This window comes from Sarcophilus harrisii, chromosome 1, assembly GCF_902635505.1.
Source record: "Sarcophilus harrisii chromosome 1, mSarHar1.11, whole genome shotgun sequence".
Taxonomy (NCBI): Eukaryota; Metazoa; Chordata; class Mammalia; order Dasyuromorphia; family Dasyuridae; genus Sarcophilus; species Sarcophilus harrisii.
The window spans coordinates 505,255,967-505,271,602 of NC_045426.1; positions in this window are offsets into that span (position 1 = coordinate 505,255,967).

Sequence of the window (15,636 nt, forward strand, 5' to 3'; positions counted from 1 at the left end):
TTGGCTGTCCCTAGTTCTTTTCTCTTCTGATATGGAACTAGGGAAAATCTCAAGTCAAGGCAGAGGGATTTTCCTCTCTGACTTCCAAAGTTCTGGAGCCAGGCCTAGGCTGAGGAATTATGAATCACAAGATGAGATGTGGCATCTAAGTCATAGGGTCCAGATACTTGGATCTCGAAGAAGGATACCAGAGAGGAAAAGGAAGGAAATAAGCATTTATTAGGCACTGACTCTATGCTAGACACTACTAAATGTTCTACAAATATTTCATTTGATCCACATACTATTATCATCCCTATTTTATAGCTTGAGGAAACTGAAAGCAGACAGACTTTCTTAGGGTCATACAGTTAGTAAGTGAAGTTGGATTTGAACTATAGTCTTCCAGACTCCAAGTCTGATGCTCTATTTTTGAAGCCTCTTCTAGGGAAGTCACACACAAAAAGCTGCTTATCAGAGAAATAACATTTATATTGAACTTTAAAATTTATTAACCAATTTATGTATATTAACTCATTTGATTTCCACTGGCGTCAGGAAGACCTGAATTCAGATTTGACTTCGGACAATTATTTAATTATTTGAGCAAGCCACTTGATTTCTCTCTGCCTTAGTTTCCTCAGCTTAATAGGATAATAACATCTCCACCCAGGTTTGTTGTGAAGAGCAAATAAATACTATATAAATGCTAGCTAATATTATTATTAATGTATTTTATATTCTATTATTGCCTTATGTATACTCTATGCTCCAGACAAGTTGAATGAACTTTTATTTGCAGAACATGTTCCATGTTTTCTCAGTTTAATGTGTCAGACAATGTTAGCTTTATGGAGATTCTCACAATCATGAAATAAAGGCAGAACAGATCTGTGATTCCATCTTTTTGGAGGCCTTCAAATGGAAAGTGGACTATTATTTATCACTTATATTTTAATGGGAATTCTTTCATGTATGGGTTAGACTAGGTTGCCTTGAGATCCTTTTTAGCTCTTAGATTCTAAGAGTCTGTAAATAGAATATAAGTGGGATGAAGGGAGGACCTAGCAGCTGGGATGGGGGCAGTGAGGGAGAAAGGTGGGAGGAGAACCAGGAACACTCATTCTAAAGAGAAGTAAGCTCTGGGATTTAGGGACAACTGGAAACTCATCCTCCTCTAAAATTATCTGTATCTCTAAGGGTTTGAGTTGCTACAATAAAATAGGCAATGTCTAATTTAGACAACCCCTGTGATAACATTGGAACCTCTTGAATTAATTTTACATTGATGTGTTATTTCAAGTAATTACTTTAGCTGAACATTTGTAAAGCCCTTTATCTTTCAAAATCACTTTCAATCACTAATGTATAATATGTGTATATACAAATATATATGTGTATTTGTGTATACTTGTACACGTACATCTTGTTTCCATTGAAACAAGCTCCTTAAGGCTAGAGGCTCTTTCATTTTTTTGTCTTTGTATCTTCAGTGCCTAGAGTTATGCCTGGTATACTATAGATAATTAATAAATGTTTATTGTTTGATTGATTGTTTTACATTTTTTCCCCATATGTTTAACCTATATTGGATTACTTGCTGTCTATGGGAGGGAGAAGGTGGGGAAGGAGGAAGAAAAATTTGGAACACAAAATTTTGCAAGGATGAATGTTGAAAACTATGCATGTATTTTGAAAAATAAATAGCTATTATTATATAAAAAATTAAAGAAAGAAAAAAGGAAAAAATATTCAAAGGTTATTAATTTCAAGTCTTTTCATTGCATTGGGTAAAAGATGGAATACAAAGAGGAATATCATCTGATTTGCAAAGTTTGAGATATTAACATCAGAAATGTCCTTTAGAAATTGAAGAGGAAAAAACGCCTTGCCAAAAATTTACTTACTTTCAAAAGTAAGGTCACAGAATCCAAAAAATATGAAAGTCAGAAATGGCAACCAACCAAAACCAAATGCGTTCAATGTCTGCTTGCATGGGGCAAAAGTCAGTTAGATGCAGGTTGCATTATGGGGACAAACAAGAATGACTTGAAATTGTTAGATTATTGGAGTCAATAGGACTGTCTTTGAGATGACTCTGGGCTCAGAAGCTCCAATCTAAGTTATTATTCAGAAGACTGTATCATGATACCATAATGATTTACTAGCAGAGTAACACTGTATCTGAATATCCAGGTCATCTCTAAGAAGTGAGAGCCCCATCACATGCTATGCCAAATGTGGTGTCAGTTCTTGGCTTCATTTAGGAACAGAGCAAGCAGGGGCAATTAAGATAGAAATGCAGTTGCAAAGGGAAGTTTCTGACACCTTCCCTATGCCTCACAGAAGCTCATCACAAATGTCTACTAAAGTTCTCATTCCTGAAGTCTATTTATTATTACAAAATAGAGTGTGAGTGTCAATGAATAATCATTGTCTAGGATAACTTTTTCTTTTAGTAAATAGTATTTTATTTTTTTCAATTACATGTAAAGGTAATTTTTAACATTCATTTTTTAATATAAAATTTTGAGTTCCAAGTTTTCTCCTTCCCTTCTCTCCCTTAGGATGACAGCTGAAAACAATAGAAATTGAATGTGTGATCCTGAATAAGTCTCTTCATTTTTCTGTAACTCAGTTTTTATGTCTATAAAATGAGTGAGTAAGCAGTGTCAGAACTGATGACTTCTAAGATTCCTTTTAGATAGGTATTTGACAGTAGACTCTCCAAAAAAAAAAGTACACAAGATACACTTTTAAATTTATTCTATATTATTTACATTTCTCCAGCACTTCATTAAGTCTAGACAATTAACAAAATGATAAATTAAGTCCTGATTTGTAATGGCTGATTTTCTAAGTATAAATTCTCACCCTGAAAATTTAACAATAATTTTTCTGACAGCATAAACTGATTCCAATGCTCCTCCATCTATCCCTCTCCAACTAAATCTCTGACTCTGTGATCCTGTATCTCCTTGGGAACTTTTGATTACTGAATTGTTGTTGTTGTTTATTTGTGATTTCATCAGGGCAGTATGCAGTGATAATTTTCCTCTATCCACGAAGATTCAAAATTTCTTTGTGACTTAGATACTCAGAATTATCTGGATGGAATATTGAGAGATTTAATTATTCAGGCAGTCAATAAAAACTTATTACGTGCCTATTATGTGCTTTGGGGTTACAACGAGAGGCAATAGTTTCTACCTTCTGGGAGCTTTCATTCTAATAGGGGAGTTCATAATCATGACTTCTTCAGGTTCATACAGCCAGTGTGTGTCAAAGGAGAGACTTGAACTTGGGTCTTTCTGACTCTGAGAACAACTCTCTATCCACTGCTTCCTGCTGCCTTACAAAACCTGGGGCTTTAGAGATAGTTAAAAAAAATACCATTCCAAACTGAGTAACATGAAAATAGTAGGGAAAGGGAAAAAAATGTAACAGAATATTACTTCCTACTTCTCATTAGAAATTGAAATTCACCTAATTCAATTAGCTTGAGATTTTAGATACCACCTCTCTCTGGTTGCCAACACAAATAGCTGTTGCCATACATAATAGTGGACATGCATAAGTAGAGTCGGCCGTCCGGATAAAATGCATGAGAGGCAGCCCACATTCCTCAAAACCAGCCTCCTTGCTTCTTTTCTAGGAGGCAAGACAACAGAACCATGTGTATGATTTAGGCAGTGGAACTCAGTCCTGGGGCTCCAGATGGCTTTGGGATCTGGGTTCACTTAGGTTTGCCTAATATACTTTTTTATTTCATTCTTTTGTACTTTTAAAGTCCATTCACTCTTCCATCATCCCCACAAATAGGATCATAGGCTTTACAGTTAGAAATTAGTCTGGCTCCTTCAAAGGGTCACAGCTCAAGGACTGGAAAGGACTTCAGAGATAATCCAGGACATTGTTTAGTCCTTTTCAATTGCATCTAACTTTTAGTGACCTAATTAGATATTTTGGTTTTGTTTTTGACAAAGATACTGGAGCAGTTTGCATTTATTTCTGCAGATCATTTTACAGCTGAGGAAAATGAGGCAAATAGGGGTAAGTGATTTTTCTCAGGATCACACAGCTAGTAAGTGTTTGAGGTCATATTTGAACTCAGGAAAATGTCTGACACCCGTCCAGAATTCTATCCATTGAACCACTACCCCAATTTAACTATCCCTTAGTATCTGAGTGTCTAAGGCTAGATTTGAACACAGGGCTTTCTGACTCCAAAGCTGTACCACTTAGCTGCCTCTAATCCAGGTCAACTTCATCTTTATATAGGCACAAAAATCAAGTCCTAAAGAAATAAAGGGATTTGCCCAAAGTTTGGCAGATAATAGATGGCAAGAGATAGCATCTGAATACAGGACCACTGATCCTAAATCATTCCATTAACTAAGTAGTATTCAACATTTCCAATGTGCTCTGACCACTTTCACATGCTTAGAATGTTTTTAGGTAGACTTGGGATTACTGTATCTTATGCTGCTGGATGATGAACAAGTCTGGAATAAGAACAGAGAGTTTGGTAAATGATGTAGCCAACACCTAGATGAAAAAAATTCTGTTACTTAGACCAATGCTACAGTCTCAGATCCATGTTGGTGGTTTGATTTGGTTTGACTGAGACATAGGCCATCCTTACATAGGGTCACCTCTTGCAATAAAAGGTATAGTAGTGGAGAAAACATACTCTGGCTTTGAAGGATTCCAGTCCAAAAGGAGTCTCTCCTACTCAAGCATTTGGTCCAAAAAACTCTGCTAAGCTGTAAAGCCTGATGCTCCAGGGACAGACTGCCAACACATGCAGAAACTTAAGAGCAACATACAGCTTGAATTAATCAAACATAAATGAAATCACAGTGAGGGTAACTTTTGATACCTGAGCTATCCACTGGCAACTGAAACTCATAAAAACACGTTGAAGAAGGGCCAAGAGATTGTTAAAGAAAATATAAAAGGAATTAGAAGGTTTGAAAAGTAGGTATTTTTTAAAAAGGGTCCTTGACAAGTGATGATGGTTAATTGAAGATGCATTTGGCCATATGTGCCTTTAAACAAAGGACTGGAAGGCAAATCTGCAAGATTAGAGCTCTAAGGCAAAGCAGATCAAGGGAATCTCCCCAGTGTCTGAGTTTCAGCATGGTGCTTTAGGGACCAAGTAGCTGGAACTGGAGAGATTGCAAGTGTTGGAAGTTTGAGTGTGGGGAAGGACATTGTACTGCTAAGGTATGCCAGGGGCTCATAGATGTTCCTGTCATTGTCCTTTCTGACACTGACATTGTCCTTTCTTTAAGTTGCCCACCATAGTCAAAGTATGGAGGCTAGTGACTAGAAGTACTTCTTGGCTTCTACAAGCCATATCTACTGAATTTTGTACTTTTATGATTTATTCTCTTCATTTTCCCTCTTTAAGATTTTCCTTGATTTTTATTTTAACTATATTTTACTGCATTATGTTTCAACCTAGGTCTTATACATCCCTAGGAGCAGTATTACTAGTAAATGTCTATTTATGTAAGCAGTTCTAGAAGACACATACCTAAAAATCTCTTCTTTTTAAAGAGAGTCTCCAGGTCTATCTCAACCGACATCTGAATATCCTTATTTTGTTGTTGTTTAGCCTTGTCCCAATCTTCATGACCACATTTGGGGTTTTCTTGGCAAAGATACTGCAGTGGTTTGCCATGTTCTTCTCCAGTTCATTTTACAGATAAAGGGGCCGAGGAAAACAGGGTTAAGTGATTGGCTAGGATCACCCAGCTAATAACTATGTGAGGCAGAACTTGATTGATCAACACCAAATGCTTATTGTCTCTTGAAAACCATCAGATATTCACAGCTCTACCACTTTATAATACATAAGCTTTCTCTAGCCTTTTCTATTTCTTTCTTTCTTTCAAACTGATGGCTCCACAACTACAGTGTAGTAGATTAAGATGTAAAAGTTTCCACTATTCTTCCTGCTTATTTACTTCTGGCTCCTGCTGGTTCCATAGTAGGAGAACAGTGGTTGTCCTGGGCTACTGGCAGTTGCTATGACTGTTATTATCATAGGTCAGTAGCTCTGACTCTTTTCTTGTGGCAACATGGTCATCTATTTATTAAGGAAAATGTCTTGAATGCCTACTGTGCTTTCAGCACTTGCTTTAAAGCCTAGTAAAACTAGTCCTGCCTTTCAGGTTATATAATATTTGGGGAGATCAGATTAACTAAAATCATAAAATGGGATTTCATTACGGTTCTATTATTAGATTTCATTATGGTTTGAAGGGGATCCTAGATTCTCGTTATCTGTACCAGTGGGTATAACAATGAACTCTTATCTGTCAATGGAGGACCTATTTAGCTAAGTTTAGGGAAGCTTATCAAAGAACTGATTACTAGGTATTTCCAACTCTGAATCCTCCTTCCCCTCTTTTTTGCTTTACATGAAACTGTCTATTCAGGTTCAGAGGAGTTCTTAATCTGAGAACTACAGACCCCATACCTCCACAGTTTCCAAAGACAAATTTTAGGGCAGCTGTGAAATTGGACAGAAAAAATTTACATTTTTATTTTGATATGATTAATTTCTTTTGAAACCCTAAGCATGAGGCAGGAAGGTGATGCAGTAGACAGAGTTCTAGGCCTGGAGTCAGAAAAAATCTGAATTCAAATCTCATTTTAGACTCCTAGCTATGTGACCTTAAGTAAAGTACTTCATCTCTGTGGTCCTTATTTTCTTCAATTGTAAAATGGAGATAATATTATCACCTATCTTCCAGGGTTGATGTAAGAATCAAATGAGATAATAGTAGAATATTTTGTACAATGTCTGACACATTGTTGATACTATATATAAATACAAAGTATTGTTATTTTATTTTATTCAGTTAAAAACATTATTCTGGGAAGGGATAGATAGGCTTCAACAACAGATAGCTAAATGAATCTGTGACATAAACAATTATGAATTTCTGGGGTAGAAAGAATTTTATTCTGGGTTAGTGAAGGCAATACTCCTGCTGACAGAATGATAGATTCCTGGTGTATAAATAAAAAATACTGTTATGATTAAGTGCTAAAAATGGATAGTACAGATAAAATGCTACAGGAATTCAGAGAAGGGAGAGAGCAGTGTAGGCTGTCATGACCAGGGAATGCTTCATGGAGAAAGTTGAGAGTGACCTGGACTTTAAAGGATGAGTAAATTTTTGGACAGGCAAAAGGATATGATAGGGTCAGATGATAACAGCATCTAGGGACACATAAAATGGTGTGTCTGTATCTAAAGGATACCAAACATAAAGACTGATTTGCCTGATTTTAATTGAATCATCCAATTGTTTTGAGACCACACTATTGTTGTCTAATACACTTGTAGGAAGGTAAACTAGAAATTGTTACTTTAGCTAAGATGTTACAGAAACTTGTAAGCAACAAGATGGAGTTGGGGTAGGTGAATAGAGCTAAGTAGCCACAGGCCTCTAGACTCAAGGATGGGCTGAATAGTTTTATTTTTATTTTTTTCTCAATAATTTTTAATTTTTCCAAATACATATAAAGATAGTTTTCAACATTTTTTAAAAATATTTGCATTCAAAATTTTTCCCTTTTCTTCCCTTGCCTCCACCCTCCCCGAGATAGCAAGCTGTCTGACAAGATTAACCTCAATTTTAAGGTTAAATATGTGCAACCCTTTTAAACATATTTCCATATATAGAATATGCAAGAAAACAAACAACACCAACAACAAAAAAGTGAAAATACTATGCTTCAATTCACATTCAGTCTTCATAGCTCTCTTTCTGGATGCAGATGCTATTTTCCATCCCAAGTCTATTGGAATTGCCTTGCATCAACTCACTGTTGACATGAGTCAAGTCCATCAGACTTAATCATCACATAATCTTGTTGTTATGGTGTATAACGTTCTCTTGGTTCTACTCACTTCACTTAGGATCAGTTCATGTAAATTTTTTCAGACTTTTCTGAAATCATGCAGCTCATCATTTCGTATAGAACAATAACATTTCATAACATTCATATACCAAAACTTATTTAGCCATTCCCTAACTGATGAGCATTCATTCACTTTCCAATTCCTTGCTACCACAAAAAGGGCTGTACAAACATTTTGCACATGTGGGTCCTTTTATAATCTCTTTGGGATACAGACCCAGTAGTGGGGCTTAATCATTTTAGAAACAATTTGCCAGTTTCCAGTTGATAATTTAGGAATGTAAATCCTGAATGTTTTTCCCATGTATTTCATTAGAGACAATATGGGAAGAGATAGGACAGAAGGGATTAATCCTTTGGAATTAAAAGCCATCTCCTTACCCATTCTAACTAAATTTTTCTGCTTCCTCACATTAGCAATGTCTCCATCTCTTTGACTCCTTCATCTAGTCAGTGAGTTCTTAAACAGTTTTGTACCTCGATTGCTACTTAGTCTTAATCACTGAATAGATGCAATCTCAGTCAAACTGAGACCTGTTGAAGACTTCACCTTTAAAAGGCCAAGGTTTCCCACTGCATCCAGGGCCATCTCCAGTTGTCTTGATTTATATCTGGCCATTGGACCCCAGCTGGTTCTGGAGGAGAAAGTGAGGCAGGTGACCTTGCACAGCCCTCCCTCCCTTAAATCCAATTCACTTGCATGTCATGCAATCACTTCCAGGATGTCATGGTCCTCTCCAAGAACCAAGGACAAACAGCAACAAAACTCCTAAACATACCATTTCATGAAGTGCTCAAGTCATTCATGCTCATTTCTCTCCTGACTCCATTCCTGGCTCTCTGCCTTTTTCTACTTCTTCATCATCATTTTTTAATCTGGAGATCCTTCCTTCTTACTTTTCAGCTGCCTTTTATGTATAATCTTCCCTCATTAGAATTAGAATTCCCTCATTATTTCCCTTGTTGAAAGTTAAAGATTTTCTTATTTTTGCTTATGTTTATATTACCAGTATTTGGTACAGTGCCAAGCATACAGTAAGTATTTAATAAATGCTCTTGTCTGTCTGTCTATCTATCTATCTATCTATCATTCTATGTATCTCTGTCTATCTTTTGGAGGATCTAAGAACACCACAAGTATGTCAGACTATTTGACTCAGATCAGAATAAACATGTGGGAAACTAAAGGAATGGATTGATAAGCATTCTAAGATTGTTACTAGGATAATGATAAAGGGATCTGCTCCTTAAACCTTGGACTGGGAATTTATAGGACCATGTCAATATATGCAAATTATATTATAAGTGAGATAAAGAACAGTGAAGGCAGTACTTCCTGAACCATTATTTCCATGATTTTTGTGAAGGACTAAGAAAAGTGTAATATTTGTAAGTATCATAAGGATAGGAGGAAAGAGAGATGAACTTTAGTTAAGTTTATAGTTTAGGAAAAACTCTCAGGTTGTAATGCCATATCCATTACTCTCCAGAATATCATATGCCAAGTCTTTCAGTCCTTTAACATAGAACTTGCAAAATCTTGTGTTATCCTGACTGTGATTCCTGCTATATTTGAATAGTTTCTTTCTGGATGCTTGAAATATTTTCTTCTTGGCCTGGGAGTTCTGGAATTTGGTTATGATATTCCTGGGAGTTTTCATTTTGGAATCTCTATCAATGGATTCTTTCAATTTCTATTTTACCCTCTGGTTCTAAAATATCAGGACAGTTTTCCTTGATAATTTCTTAAAAGATGATGTCCAGGATCTTTTTGGATACTTTCAGGGAGATCAATCATTTTAAAATAATCTCTCCTGGATCTATTTTCCAGATCAGTTATTTTTCAATTTAACATTTTTTCATTTTTTTGGTTTTAATTTATTATATCTTGATTTCTCATAAAGTCATTAGTTTCCATTTGTTCAATTCTAAATTTCAAAGAATTATTTTCCTCAGGGAGCCTTTGTACCTCCTTTCCTACTTGGCTAATTTTGCTTTTTTAAGGCATTCTTCTACTTCTTAGTTCTTTGCATTTTCTTTTGCATTACTCTCAATCCTCATCCTAATTTTTCTCTCTCTTACTTGATTTATCTCTCTTACTTGATTTTCAAAGTCTCTTTTGACCTCTTCCAAAACCTGAGACCATTTCTTATTTTTCTTGGAGGCTTTGGATATAAGAGCTTTGACTTTGTTATCATCTTCTGAGTGTGTGTTCTGGTCTTTTTTGTCAGCATAATAACTTTCAATGATTGATGCCTGCTAATTTTTCCTGGCCTATTACTCGGCTTTTAAATTTGTTAAAGTAGGGCTCTGTTTCCAGGGTGAAGGGTGCGCTGTCCCAAGCTTCAATAGTTTTGTGCAGCTGTTTTCAGAGATCTTTTTAGGAGCCTGACCACAAACAGAAAGTCTCTGAGTTGTAAGATCTAGAAATTGCCAGTGCTGCTGCTGATTCATGGGTCCTGCTTTGCTGGTACTAGGGCCAGGGATGGGGCCAGGGCTGCGCTATCATGGCCTGCACTGGGATTGCACGCTGGACTCCACAGATCTTTTCTGCTAACCCTTCAAGTCTTTTTTGTGTCTCTGGGCTGAAAGGTCTGGAAGCCACCAGTACTGGAACTGATTCAGAAGTCTTTAGAACTGTTCCTTTTTTTTGCTGGCACTGGAGTCAGGGCTATTCTGCATGACCTGCACTGGGATTGTACTCTGGACTCCTATTCTGGTACCATAGACTTTTTACGCTGACTTTCTAAGTTAGAAAATGTTTTGGGGGTGTTCTGACACTCTAAAATGTGTTTAGAGTCATTATTTAAAGGAATTTGGAGTGGTTTGGAGGAAAGATCAGGTGAGTTCCTGAGTTTATTCCACCATCCTGGTCTTTGTTACCATTTCTTGCAGCACAATGGTCTTGTCTTGCATTCCAGGTTACATAGTTTTTCAGCCACTCCTCCATTTTCAGGAGACCTTATATGTAGGAAATTGTAGTGGCTTCTTTGCCAGTACCCTGAGTCTTCTCTTTCTATTTCCTCTCCTTTGTCATGATGTCTTCTTCCTTCACTTGATATTTTTAAATGAGCCAGATTCCTCCAGGTGATGCTTACTGTTTATTCCCACTGACTTCTTGTAGAATCTTTTTTGGTTGCTTTATTCCTTTACTGGCTAACCTGCTGTTTACTCTACTTGCTTGACCTTTAGTATGGCCTGACCATTCTAGATCAGGTTCTTTTTCCTGATCCTTGACAAATTCCTTAGTGTTTCTGATCTTTTCTTCATTCTTCACCTTCCTTGTCAAAACAGGTTTTCAGGAAAAGGCATGAAAAACTCATGTATACTAAAACATGTAAACTAAAAATCAAACTATTAAATTAGTTCAATGTTCAACTCATTCAGTAAAAAAAAAAAAAAAAAAAAAAAAAAAAAGAAGAGTCAAGGAAAGTAATCTGTAAGAGTGGAACATCTGTCATTAGTCTCTGAGGAAAGTTAATCTACTCAGTTTTGGAACTTCTGCCTTGGGCCAAACTGTTTAGAGTGGTTAATGAATAAATAATACAAGTTCAATTAGTCCAGTATATCTAACCATCATGGACCACCAGACCAGACCAAACTAAATCATCCTTCACATCTCATTAAGTTATTCACAGAGGCTATCTTGCCATCTCTCTCTTTATGCCTTTTTCTACCGCTTACTCTGGTCTCAATAATCAAATGAATTTTACCATTGTTTCTGTAAAGGGAGCATCGATTGTCCTACAGATTTAGTCACCATACCTGTAACTCTCCAGCCACTTTCTTCTCTGGGAACAACTCCCAAATATTTGGGAATATCAGATCCCCTGTCACTATCTGGCATTTATATAACACTTTAAAGGTTACAAAGCACTTTCTAAATATTATCTTATTACATCCCTATAACAACGTGAGATAAGTGCTATTAATAATCCCTATTTTACAGATGAGGATCAAGTTTAATGAGATGACTGGAAATAAATAAGGTTGTATATGAACTCAGATCATCTTTATTCTAGGCCAAATGTTTTAATCCCTAAATTAAAAATATTAATCATGCTTCCAGGCCATATACAGGTCCCAAATGTAACTGAAACCAAATTAAAACACAATTGAGAATTATCTAATAGAATAAATAAAAATACAATAAAATATAGACAGTGCTAATATGTGATTTTTAAGTCAATATTTCCTGTATGAATCCTTATGTATCATTTTGTGGCCCCATTTCTACTTGCCCTTTTCTAGCTAGCTGACATTAAAAATGGAAGCAGATATTGGGTGACTAGCATATTTTTTAAATATTCATCATTCAATCACGAGCAAGTGAAGGAGGTACCTTTTCTTTCAGTTTCTAAGTGGTAAAGCCAATATTTAACTTAGGTCCTTCAATTCCAAATCTATATAGAGTTCTTTCTTCTATACCACATTTCCCAACTTCTAGCAAATGATTCTTTGTTCTTCAAAATCTATTCCATTTTGTGTAGTCTTCCCCCTCTTTTTTATGTCCTAGTTCAGTTTTCTTAGACTTTGAATAATAAAAGCTTTAATTGAACTTGGATTTCTCAGAGAGCTTTCAGATGAACAAAGTTCTAATCCAGTTTTGGGGCATAAATCTGCTCATCTGCTTTTGATCTGTTCACCTGTTCTCAAATATGACCTGTTCCTCTGATCTATAGTGATGCCTTTAGATCTATTTGTTTCTTTTTCATTCTGTTTATATACATCTGTTAACCCTGAGAAACAAACCAGTGGCTATAATAGCAGGATGGATAAAGATAATGTGGGGTTGGGTAGGCAGACAGCAAAACCTGGATCCTGTTAATAATAATTACTGCTATTAATAATTAGTTATGGCAGTAGTAGCAACAGTGAACTTAAAATAGTTAAATTTCAGATGTTTTTGTTACTCTCATAGACATGAAAGGCTAATCCAATACTTAACTTTGAAGAGATAAAAAGAAGATGAAAAGGGCTGGTCTATGATCACTGATGATTTCAGAAAACTTGGTAATGACTGGATTTTACAGTTAGTAACATTTGCCATTCTTAACATTCCAGTAAGGTATTTGGAAACAAATGATCTTGTTTGGTAGAAAACTAAATGAAGGCAAATTTAGGATCAATGGGTGAAAGGCAAAGGAAGACAAATTGCAGCTCAAAATGAGAGAGAACTTCCTAACAACTTCAGTTATTTGAAAATGGGATGGGATATTTATCATTTTAGAAAGGAGTATAGGATTATAGAAGAAAAGATTTTGAACTGTTCAGTGTTGCAGATTCCACTAGTGGCCATATACCCAAAAGAGGGTAAAGACAAAAAGAAAGGACCCACGGAAACAAAAAAATATTAACAGTTGTATTTTCTGTCATTAAAAAAAAAAACAAATAAAACTAGAAACAAAGTGGGTGCCCATCGATTGGGAAATAGTTGAGAAATTTGTGGTATGTGAATGTAATTAATTTTTCCTGCCTTCTAGAAAAAAAGATGAACATGAGGAATTCAGATAAACATTAGGTATCTTGGATAAAATAATGCAGAGTAAAGCAGACAGAATCAGGAGTATGATTCCATAACCATGAGAATATAAAATGAAAAGAACATAAAATGGAAGGTTATTCTGAATAACTGTAATGACCAATCTTTGCTTTTCAGAAGGGATAAGGAAACATTTTAATTCTTTTGGTTGACTGGTAAGGGATTACAGAATGCTGGTTTGATTGTTTTTCTTTGTTATAAGGGAGTTCATTTAGCATGTCTGTGTCTGGAAGTGTCTGATATAAAAACAAAAGACAACAATTAAACTTATTTTTCAATGAAATGAGCTGACTTTATTACCAGTGAGCTCCCTATTCCTGGCTTTTCAAGCAGGGCTAGATGACCTTTTGTCAGGGATGTTGTAAAGAATACTCTTATAACTATCACCTGATACTTACCACAAAGCCAGGCACTCACAGGAAGAGCATAATAAATGTATATTGCCTGACTTATTGAGCACTACCTGAATGCCTTCCTGTTTTACTTCCGTTCTCTCTTTCACTCCCTTCATACTAGGAATTTGTTTAAGTATTTTCTGTATAAGTTATAATGAGGAGCTGAGGGCTAAGATGACTTTAAAAGCTCAAGAATTCCATATTCTACTTCCTAAAATATCCCCAAACTAAGAATATGGTCACCAGACAGTGTTTTTTAAAACAATGATAATCTTCCTTCCATGAAAGAGTGTTAATTCATGTGCTCTCAATGGAGTAGAGAAGTTTAATCAACTGAGCAGCTCAACTATTAACTCTTTGTCTATGGTGCTTGCTAAGTCGTTGTGTGATTAAGTGAACTGTGACTCAGTGGTAATAGAGATAGCTTCAACTACATAAACAAACTGGCCATAATTAAGATACAGAACAGTGAAAACTAAGAATCCAAGATCAACAATTTAAGAGGAGAAATATATAACCAGAGTGAAACTATTCAACCATGGTTATTCTGGGTGTTGAGACTAAAAAAAGTCCAGTTAATTGCTTTGTGTATTAACCAATCTTTCACGCACAATTTCTGGTTACCAAAGATGAATGTGTGAGTATATTTGCTTGTGTGTATTCAAGTGTATTTTCACATCTACACATGAGGGAGGATTGGAAGACAGTACGTCATATTTGGAGCAGTTCTAATCAGTGTTCAAATAACAGGCAATGCTTCCAGTGGGGAAAGGGCAAAGGCACTGTCAAGCAAAGTCTCTATCTAGGTTTTCTACAAGATGGTGTAGAGATACCATTTATGGTTTGGATTGCTGTTTATATTTTTGTGTATATATGCTTTACTCCCCCATTCTTCTCTGCTATATGACAGCATGAAAAAAAATAGTAGAATACTGGATTTAGATTCTGGGGACTTAGATTTTTATATTGATTTTGATCAATCTAGCTGTTTGACATTGAACAAATCAGTTAATATCTGAGTCCGTTTTCTGATATAGAAAATGAGGGAGTTGGACTAAATTATTTCTAGGGAAATTTATGGCTTCAAATCCAGTGGTCCTGCCCTAGTTTATTTGGGGCATACATACATACTCTACAGCATAGAGAAGTAGATAGAGGTATAGATATGTAATAAGAATACTTGGATGAGTACTCTTTTTGGACAAGTCACTTGACTTATTTGGACCTCAATAATATCCTCCAAATAAATCAACATATTCTTTTAAAAATTTTTATTTTATTACAGCTTTTTATTGACAAAACACATGCATGGGTAATTTTTCATCACTGACCCTTGCAAAACTTTCTGTTCCAAGTTTTCCCCTCATTCCCCCCCAACCCCTCCCCTAGATGGCAGGTAGTCTAATACACAACATATTCTTAATATTCAGTAAAAGTGCAAAAGTGGGCAAAACAGAGAGTGGCCAACAATATAAAAGAAAATATGTTTAAGGATTAGTAAATAAAAGGAAAAAGTCTAACAGATTGTATATAGAAACCTCAATACATATATTGTGAATAGTTTCTTCAAGAAGAGACTTAGGAGGTATTGGGTATGGCAAAGAATGAAATGAAATGAAATATATATCTTAACAGGACAGGACTAGCTAATGATATGGGAATCATCTCCCACTAAGCTACTTGGTATTGTCAGTCTAATGACTTGTAAGAGCAATAATCAAAATCAGTAATGGATTAAACTACACAAAGAAGATAAAACCTGAGACTAAAACAGCT